Here is a 10861-nt window from a genome sequence, read left to right as displayed (position 1 = left end):
TATTGAAACGAACCCTCACCTCATGTTTTCTCTCTCAATTCTCAAATGCACCAACAGTGTTTTGTTGGTGGCCCCACTAAACAGACAAAATAAACCTAACAAAATGATAAAAACACACAAAACTTTTTGTTATTTTTTATTCCAAACCAATTATTATTTATATTTCTTCTCTCACGATATATCATCTTAATTTTATATCCTCTTTTCCCATGTTTGCAAAATCACTATAGTACCCCTAATGTTGTTATCACTTATCAATTTATCAGTAATCTAACTAGTCATTAAGTTGTTGAATTTAATTACCTACTCCCACCAAAAACAGAATAGACATATCTTTGACAATTTAACTTTCTTTTATCTTTATTAGAGTTCATGAGGCGCTCATCAAGAGTGTTATACGGAATCTGAGCTTAATTTTCCACTTCATCGCCAAGGAAATATTCGAGCAAACGATCGTTAATCTCACGGACGACCTCATTCGTTGGTGCAAGTATTACCCTCTCTTGAAAGTAAATAGGGTGTTTACAATTTTTATGTATGTCGGGATAGATGTGATGAAGGTGTTTTAGGTTAGTTGATTGCATAGAATGACATGATAACACATAAATTGATGTAACTTAGACTACCTTAGTGGAGCACCATCCCCCCTTAGTAGTTATAGTATGAGTACATGAGTGGTAATCTTGATTCAAAAAACTTCATTTTTTTAGTAATTACTACATACTTAGTTAACAACATTTAATCCCGTAGCCTTTTGTGAAACTATCAAATAATTCAACATCAATTTAACATTTGTAGTGTCAACTTTATCAAAACTCTATAAAAGTACACAACACATGAAAGATTTAAGTGGTAAAAGTGACGGGTAGGTCTGGTCGTGTAATGGGTTCAAACTGGTTTGAAATTTGAATAGACTTAAAACATAGATTAATTAAATGTATTTGTTTTTGACGGGTTGCAGGATTAAAATAAAGATTAAATGAGTTGAGTAAACTAAAGTCCTATCTATAAGCTTTGAAAAATAGATTAAGTACTTTATTTTCCTTCAAGACAGTATAAGCAATAAGAAAAACACTCAAAATTTTATATTATAAACTCAAGACAACACATATAATTGTTTTGAATATATATTGTGTGGTATAACATGAAACAAACAATGTTTCCTTTTCATTTCTTTTGCATCATACCAAACACATAAATACTTAACATAGTTTTCTTCAAATGTTAAAAAAACACCAATTGGCAATTGCTTAATCAAAAACCAAAAACACCACCACTCATCTTTCAATTTTATTTAGGGTGCAAAATCTTGCGAGGTGTCTCTCGTTTTACAAACGTCTTCTCATAGTCCAACCACCACAGTCCGCACGCTTGACACGTGGGCCCATCTTCTCGACTGTGATCTCCCCTCTAACGGCCGTCTTCTACTATATTTATGAACTTTCACTTTCCCTTCAATCTGTTTCATCAAAACAACCACATTAAGAACCCATCATCAAAAAACTCAACCAAGTAAACGAACCGAACATTCAGCAAACAGTTGGCGAACCGTTCGGCATGAAGTTCGTTTATGTTCATTAGGTTACAAAAAGCGTTCAAGAAGTTCGTGAACCCTAATAAACGAACGCACATGAACAAAAAATTCCTTAATTTATATCTGCTTAAGTTCGTTCGTTATTATATTCATTTAAATTCTTTTGCCTCCTACAACTTAGTATAGTTTTAATGAATTTTTAGGCCCAACACATTTTTCTTCAAGTTACTTTTAACTAGTTTATAATGTTCATGCATTTACGTTTAGTCATGTTCGTTTACAATCGTGAACTATTTGTTTATATTGTTAACAAATGAGCATGAGCACGAGCGTGTTCATTTTCTCAACGAACGGACACGAACAAGAAAACCCCTTTAATTGTTTGTGTCTGATCATTTGTTCGGTTAATGCTAAACGAACGAACATGAACATGCTCAGATGATGTTTGTTCGGTTTGTTTACAATCTAGAACCCATCAATACACTTGAAGGTTAAGTTGGATGCATATGTTTAGAAATCATTACCTTCATTTTGTTAAAGTTAAACGCCTCATCTTGATACTTAGACTGCCCGCTATGGACGCCAAAGGAGGGGTGAATACCGCTGGGAGGCACGGAGGAGGTTGTGGTGGACCCCCTCTTTCTCCATCTCTCACACACATGCATATATATATATATATATATATATATATATATGTATATATATATATATATGTTGGGACGCCCAAGGGTTTTAAACCATAGCGAAGCGGGCTTCGAAGCCCCGTGGCATTAACGTGGCGATGATGTAGAACGGTGGAGGGGCTTCGATGCCCCCCACCGTAGCGGATAGCCTTAATGGTTCCATCCCAACCCTCTGGCATCACTTTGAAATCCGGCTTACGTGGCAAAGTTGCAACATATCATGCCAATCAAAAAATCTACAAAACAAGAAAATATATACAGATTAATTACATATATACTCTTACAAACTTGAATTTTTTCATAGATACCCATATACCCAACTAAAACTAAAAATATCATTATATTTGTTTAAACTCTATTTTTTATTTGGATTTTGATCATCAACTATAAGCAAGCGAACGGAATCGTTCTCTCCAAGGCGTATAAACGAACAACTAAACCAGTAAGTTTGAATCAGGTAATCGAACTCGAATAAGATAACCAAACTAGGTACAAATGTAGATGGCATTATAATCAAACAATAAGCAACCTTGTAATTTGAGAAAACTATTCTTTATGGGTAAAAAAATTTAATTTATTTTGAAAAAGAATTAAAAAACATTAAGCTAAAGAGGGGGTAACTAAAAAATATGAAGTTAAAAATAGCATATATGAAATTTTAAAGTTAATTAAAAAATGAGCATACATGTGTCATTTACTAAATTGTTTCAATAAATTGGGTAGTATCTTTGGTGTTTTAACCACTTTGTGAGGAATATATGATATTTTTATTTTTGTATAGGTATATATGAAATTTCCCCTCAATATAAGTATTCTTATTAGGGGTGAAAACGAGCCGAGCCGAGCCGAGCCTGAGCTCGACTAGGCTCGAGCTTGGATGGTTTAACATACACATAACTCGAGCTCAAGCTCGGCTAGTTTCAATCTCTTTTTCAAAGCTTGAGTTCGGCTCGCTTAATATTTATTGATTTAATTTATATATATATATATATATATATACATATATTTATTTTCAATTATAATTTTATAACATAGTATATATTATTTGGTTACTTTTTCATAACATTTTATAAAAGACAGACTCATTTAGGCTAGCGAGCCGGCTCGAACTCTCGATAAGTGAAGCCCGGGCTTGGTTAAACGAGTTTGCTTTTAAGCTCGAGCTTGGGCTTGTTTAAGCTCGACACAATCGAGCTTTCTCACGAGCCAATCTCGAGTAGCTCGGCTCATTTGCACCCCCAATTCATATAAGAAAACAAAGATTATAAAAGTTTTAACAACTTACGCAGGGAAATTATCAAGCAGTTGCTCAACCGAATCATCCAAAGGGAATCCAAGTTTTTTCTTCATTTTCTCTGCATCTTCTTTCAACCATAAAATAGCATGAACCTTTTGCCTCATAATCCTGTGATCTTTTCAACTGTATAAAACTATAAACTTCAGGATTCTCCTTATTAAGTCTATACATTTCAGCCTTTTCTGAATCTTTAAGATACGCTCCTCGTGCACCAGGCTCGATCACCTGCTTCATCACATGCATTCTATCTTTACGTGAAGCAGCGTCTGCTAACTTTCTTATGTTTCCTAAATCATCCTCGTGGGATGAGCCACTAACACTGCCAGTAACGCTGTCATCAGTGTTGCTAACTTTTGGCCCGCGACCTCACCATCAAAATGGTCTTTGGTTCGCTTGGCCATGTGGATTCAGAGCCCTAATAGATATCACCTTTGTTTCCGTATTTTGTTGGCAAAAACCAATTGTTGAATGCTATCATACGTGTTAATTTGGAAAGGTTTTCAGTTCTGTGGATCTTGTATTTGTGAATAACTGGGATATTACCGAGTATTTTCTTATTATGTATTTAGCTGCCCTTTCAGTTTGTGTTCTCAAAGGGTGATGATAATAAAAGCCCAGTAAACAAGATTAAAACAAGAACCTTTAATGAACTATAGTCAATCTAATTAGGGGTGTTCTTCGGGTTATTTATTCGGGTTTCGGGTTGTTTGGGTCGGGTTGTTCGGGTTTGAGCTCAAAACAAATTGACACAAGAACCGACCCAAATAAGTTCGGTTTGTTCGGGTTTCGGGTTGGTTTCGGGTTTAGCAAATTAAAAAAAAAAATCCACCTTTAACAATATCATAAATTAAAAAACCATATTTCAAGTCATTATAAAGCCATAATATACAGCCGTATTTAACAATAGCATATATTGTGTAGCAAAACATGAAATTTATCATACAAGAATGCATTAGATGAGATGAAGGAATGTTGTAGCCTGTGGATTAATACCTGTATAGATTAAAGAAACATGCTCAATAAATATTGATTTAAATATTATACTATTTAAGTTTTTGAATTGAAGATACATTCACCGCATGCTTTATGGTCATTAATACATTGGGATGTGATAGATTCAATATTAATTGGAGTATCGAGAACAACCGAACAAGAATACATAAGGTCATTGTGCTACTTCACCGCTAAACTATCCTATAAAATTAGGGATACATGCATCAATGTATTATACTTTGGGTTATTTGGGTAAACCCAAATTTGGGTATTTCAACCCAAATACCGACCTGAATATTTTATCTCGGGTTCGGGTTAGGAGTTTAATCAGTTTGGATGAATTCGGTTTGGGTTATTTGGGTCTCGGGTCGCTTCGATTCGGGTTTGTTATTCGGGTACGGTTAAAAAACACACCCCTAAATCTAATATCCCACTAAAACAAAACCTTGTGAGCAAAGTGTGATACATGATCAAGAAAACCATTAGCAAAAAAGAATAACTAATAAGGAAGAAGAAACTCAAAACACATTCACAATTTCCATCAAACTTTGAGGGCACATGTAAGGGAAAACAAAACATAATCAAACGAAGAGAATGCATGGCAATAAGTCTGAAAACAGAACCATCTGTTTGAAAAATAAGACATGAAATGCCAGAACCTAAGTTGTCAAAAGCCTTTCGGCCAGGCCCTAAGACCAGGCAAGGCGCAACGCAGGGCAAGCTTCTCACTGCCATCCAGGCGACCTACAGGCAATATTCCAGCCACTCTTTTGTTAGATTCCGGTCAAGTCCTAAAAATTTCAACAACATTCTGCAATCAAAAAAGTTGCCCGAAACCAGCCTATAACATGTTTAAAACCCTAAAAGATGGTATGCGCTTTGTCTATCTCGGGCCCTCGTTTTTTAAGCGCCTTTGACAACTATTGCCTGAACGGATATATTTGTTGATTAAAATCCTCTGAAAACTGATCTTATCTAATCTTAATCAAACTATCAATTCTATAAGATTGTACTAGCTCAATAAGAATGCACCAAACTATATAATATAAATATTAATATTAATCAAGTTAAGTTTAATGGCAAAGTAATATGCATATTTTGAAAGCAATACAAAACTAAAACCCACCCTAATCCGAACGCATTTGCCGAAATGAGACTCAATAATTAAAGCTATCAATGCCGTTTGAACATCGAAGTTAAAAGAGCTTAGCATACAGATGCAAACCGGTTAAATCCATTGAAACTCAAATCGTCGATGAATTAGCTTAAGTTTCATCAAGTGTGGCTGGTCATCTAACGTGACAATGATTGGTAGATATTTATTTTGTACCGTGTTCGTCGTTACACTCGAATTAAAAGTGTTCTGTTTGACTGAAGCTGCAAGTTCACATGTTTGAATCAGATCACAATGGTGGCTTTCGGGCAACGGATTTTCTCGAAACAATAGGACCAGAGATGGTGGCTTTGGGCTTACTAAGTATTGTTTGCAGTCATAGATGTCGTCTTTTGTCATATGGTTAACCCATGTAACCGGTTTGTCGTTAAAAAAAACATTGGAGTAAATTGGAATCAAATGATATCCATCAAAACCAAATAAATCAATGTTTATAATACTCTAATTCGTTTTTGATTATAAATTGTTTTACCATTTTATGGATTTGAATGTGTATTGAAGGTTAAGTAGTTGGTAGGCTTTTGTCCCGGGATATTTTTGGCTAACCGGGATTTGTGGTCTTTATAAAGTTTTCTTAAAAAAAGTAGTAGGATTCGGAGGTTTTAGCCGATGAGGTATAAGATGTTAAATTTAGGAATATAGTATAGTTTGGTTGTGTTTATAGTTGAATTAGAAAGAAACTAAGTCGGTAAGGTTTTTAAGTTGTCTGAACGTGTTAGAAAAGCCTTAACATGTTACATTCTTGATTGAAGTCTTAACTTTTGTCTAACTTAACGTACCAATTCTTATCATGTGTGATTTATACTTTATACCAATAATATAAAATACTATTTTTTTTTACTGTTTATAAAGATTTTAATAATTTATATTTATAAATCTTGTTAGACTAGAGCTGAGAGTCTCTCTGGAAGCCACCTCTCTATTCTATTGGATAGAAGTACGGTGTGCCTACATCCCACTCTCCCTAGACCCCCTACTTATAGCTTTGTTATTGGCGGGATCCGCTGGGTATGATTGATTGATTGAAATCTTGTTAGATCATTATCTGATTATCTAATTTGATTTTGTGAGCAACCATTTAATAGATTTTGGTTTAAATGTTTAGTCTATTTGTGAGACCTGTTTAGTCATAAATTTCTATAAAAACAGTTTCTCGCATTTAAAAATAAAAGAATAAGAAATAGAAACAAGCAGGGCCGTCTTCGAGAACCCCTTAAAATTTTAGGACCTGAGACGAGTAAAAAATGGGTCTCTATAATAAACTTCTCAATTATGTAATAGATAATTTGATAATTTTACCAATTAAATTGCCTTTCAAAAACCTAAAATAAACTAATAATAATAAGCATGTTACTCAAATTACTCATATGAAACAAATGAATGTTTTTTTTATTAAAAAAAAAATACTAATAGTGAGAATTGAATCCATGACCTTTGTTTCTATAGTCCAGAAAATTTTTCATTCAACCAAAGAGTCATTTTACATACTTTTGTGATAAAAAAAACTATATATAAAATATAAATTTTATTTTTTTAACAATTATGGGTTTTTTGGAAGAGTGAGCCCGGGTCTCTTGCTCTCCTCGCCCTCCCCTTGGGTCTGGCCTGGAAACAAGCATATGTGTGTATTTATCCGCTTTTCCTCACACTCCAAGTTCGTAACCATATGTATAACAAATTTTTCTATAATATGCGTTTCAGACATAAATTTCAATCACTTATATCATGTGGATCATGTCCATATCTCAATTAGTTGAGGCGAATGCTGAACCAACCCGTTGAACTAAATGTATACGCGAGTTTAACCCAAAACTGGTCCAAATCCATTTATACCAGGCCCAAACACATTAACCACACTCTACTTTTAAATACCATAAATGAGAATCGTATGTTTAAGTGTATTCATTTTGTAAGTTTTTAATGTGCTTAATTGCGTAAGCTATTCAAATACTGTATTTCATCAGAAGAATATGCCTCCAACAACTTTAAATGCATATATATTTTTACTTAAATCATGAAATATTATTTTTAGAATAAAAAAAATAGTATTCTAAAAAAACAGTATTCTCTTTAGATGTATATATACATCACTATCTTTTGAAATATTATATGGGCACCAGTTTCCTTCTACCATAACTAGCATATGTCCCTAACATGGATGCCAGTAATAGACAAGTATTATAATATACACAGAAGAATCATCTAATTTTGTCTGTCATATGGTAGATAATAAACATTCATCACTTAGCATGATCAACGAACCTCCTTCAAGGACCATATTAATTATAGCTTATAAAAAGGATCCGATTATAATAAAGAGGTAGGTAAATTGACAAAAAATTACGCCACAATATTGGCTCGTAATCAAGGATGGCTCGTAATCAAAGACTTTTATTTGGAATTCAATATTGGCTGCAATCACATTAACTTTTTGGTTAGTTTGGTCTCATTTTAACTTCCGCTTTGGTTCCAGTTTAATAAAAAAATTTTAAAACCAAGGAACTTGACACGTAAAAGCTCAAGTAAACTAAAAACCAAACCGTATATGTTTATTGATGTGCTTGAAGTAGTTTAATATTTATTAACTAAATTCACTAAAAATAAACACTAAGTAATACTCTAGACTCTCTAAAACTACTAACCGGCAAGTGAACCGATCGACTCTAGTAAAGCAAAGTAAGTCCGGATATCGAACCCACGAGACTCTTTAAATTACGTTTATTAGCTAATTAGACTCGACTACAAAACACGACTTATTAATTATATTTGTTTGGGGGATTTTTAATTAAAATACTAATTTAATACTATAATTAAAAACTAATTAAGAAAACAAGTAATTTAAACGAAAGCAAAGTTTGTTATGAAAATAAGATGATGATGAGAAAACTACCTAGGCTAGAATCCCCTAAATTTCAGTAATAAATTGACTCAGGAAAATATTTAGTTATGGACTGTGATCGTAAAATAGACACTTATAAGAAAACCCGAACAGGACCCCTGACCCTTCTCAAGAGAAACCTATGGATTTCTAACAAGTTTTAACGCACACCAGTATTAAAAATCAAATTCGCTTACGGTCACCCAATTGTTTATAATTTAGTTCCTTTATACGAAATCCTACCTTACAGCGCGGAAATCAAAGGCAATTTACTATACTTAATTGATTTGATAAACAATAATAAATAATCAACCCTAGACGGACTCCTTACGAAGAACTAAATCTAGTAAGATTAAATAGTAAAGACTTATCAATAACCTAACACTTTACAGATTTTAGGTTAGCAGCACACTTAGGTTTATTTGACAATATTATTCTTATGATCTTATCATGACATCAATCATAAAATAATCAAAAACACAAAGTAATTGATCTAATAGCAATCCTATCATATGACAAACATTAATCAAGGAAAACTATGGAATAAAACTTATCAAACAATCCTAAGTATCCATATGCATCAATTAATTATCGATAAATCTTTTACTAAATCATAAAAACCATAACTTAAACAATCCCAAAGTCAAATCAAAACATCAAAATAAGTTCATCATAAGCCTAGGCAATTCATGCAATTTAGCTTAGCATCTTAGGTTTAAACAAAACAAACATATAAGAATTCATGGTGATGAAATAATGAAAACGAAAGAAATAACAGATAGAACCCGTGTTCTTCGCCTTCAACCAATATGCGCAACACCAGTTGATTCTTCGACTCCAAAGCTACCAGAAACTCGTCCCGGTCGCCTCAGAACTCACCAAATTCGTTTGGACTTCAAGGTATGGTTAATGGTGAGTTTAGGGGTCTTTATATAGGCAACAGGGGGTCTAAAAAAAGGTCACGTCGGCCGAAAACGAACATTCTGGAAAATCTGGCACCGCCATCACCCGCCGCGCCGCGCGGCGGGCTTTCCCTCCTCTGTCGCGCGGCGCACCGGCCCAAGGGGGGGTCTGGTCCACTATGCTGGTCCGGTTCACTCCTGGTTTGGTCCGGTTCGTTTCTTGATACGTCGGTTCTCTGGTTCGACTTGTTTTTGCTTGTTTTTCGCCCTCTTTTCACCGGAATAAAACCTGAAACCTAAAACGTAAAACCATGTTAGTATAAATCTTACGAGAAACTGAACTAAATTAATAAAATATTAAATAAAATGTACACGGGATTAATGTATAATAAACGTTATATCATTTATGTACCAAAGTAAAGGCTACTATTAGAAAAAAAATTAAGTATTAAGTAGTTATTAACTTATTAAACATTAAATGTATAAATAATTTAACAAAGAGAAGCAAATAATTGTAGGTTTGTGGGACAAAATTCATTTTTGGCCATGACTGTTGATCCAGCACATGACTTGCACGTGGCATTGACGTATTTTTTATAGTCATGTGGGTGCATTATTCTCAACATCAATAATTCTTATTTCTTATGTTCTTAAAATCAATAACTCAAGTTGCTACAAGATGTTTGATCTAGAACTTTTCTAGTCAATACGATCCAACATTATACCTAATACCCTTGTAAGTAGAGACAAGGCAACTTACATTTGACTATGCATAACGCGGAGCTAGGGATCCTAGATAAAGCATCACCACCGACCATAGATTACAAACACAACCATAAAACCTAGCCCACCTAATAAGATACCTGGTTACAGAGTTTTAAGGTTAAACGAGTTGATTTTTAAGAATATGATATGCAAGTTTTAATGCGAAGTTAAGATGCTTGGTTCTTTATCTCCATGTTAGTTTTAATAACTTTTTAGACTTACAATTTTATTATTTATAATTAACTGATGAATGATTTAAAAATACTAAATATTTACGAATAAACAATTAAAAATACTAAATATTTACGAATAATTGTTTATGTTTGGATAAAAGAACCTTAAAGCTATTGCATACTATTAAAAGTTAAATCTTTTAATTTACCTTGGTTTTCATAACTATTTTCTTGATGTACATTCATTTAAGTTAAGATTTTTTAATTAATAAAACAAACCACACATATATTTTTTCCAATGTGGTATAGTGGTGGAAAGTTTGGGTTTTTTTATGGAGACCCAGGTTTGATCCCCACATGCAACATTTTAGAGAAGGCATGAGTGACTCAATGAAAAAAGACTGGAATTTTTGTGATCTTCGGTTCAATCCTAAGGGTATCCAGGTTACCACCAGTAGGCCT

General features: G+C 33.5%; 1 pseudogene; it reads right to left on the bottom strand.

Annotated features, from left to right (window-relative positions):
- Positions 1–1290: 1290 nt before the first annotated feature.
- On the bottom strand, positions 1291–10279 carry LOC143590510 (small ribosomal subunit protein mS75-like; annotated as a pseudogene).
- Between the last annotated feature and the right edge of the window lie 582 nt (positions 10280–10861).

Source organism: Bidens hawaiensis, unplaced genomic scaffold (genome assembly GCF_021521415.1).
Source record: "Bidens hawaiensis isolate Kalapana, Puna unplaced genomic scaffold, B.hawaiensis_p1.1 tig00038620_1, whole genome shotgun sequence".
Taxonomy (NCBI): Eukaryota; Viridiplantae; Streptophyta; class Magnoliopsida; order Asterales; family Asteraceae; genus Bidens; species Bidens hawaiensis.
This window is presented reverse-complemented; position numbering and strand designations above follow the sequence as displayed.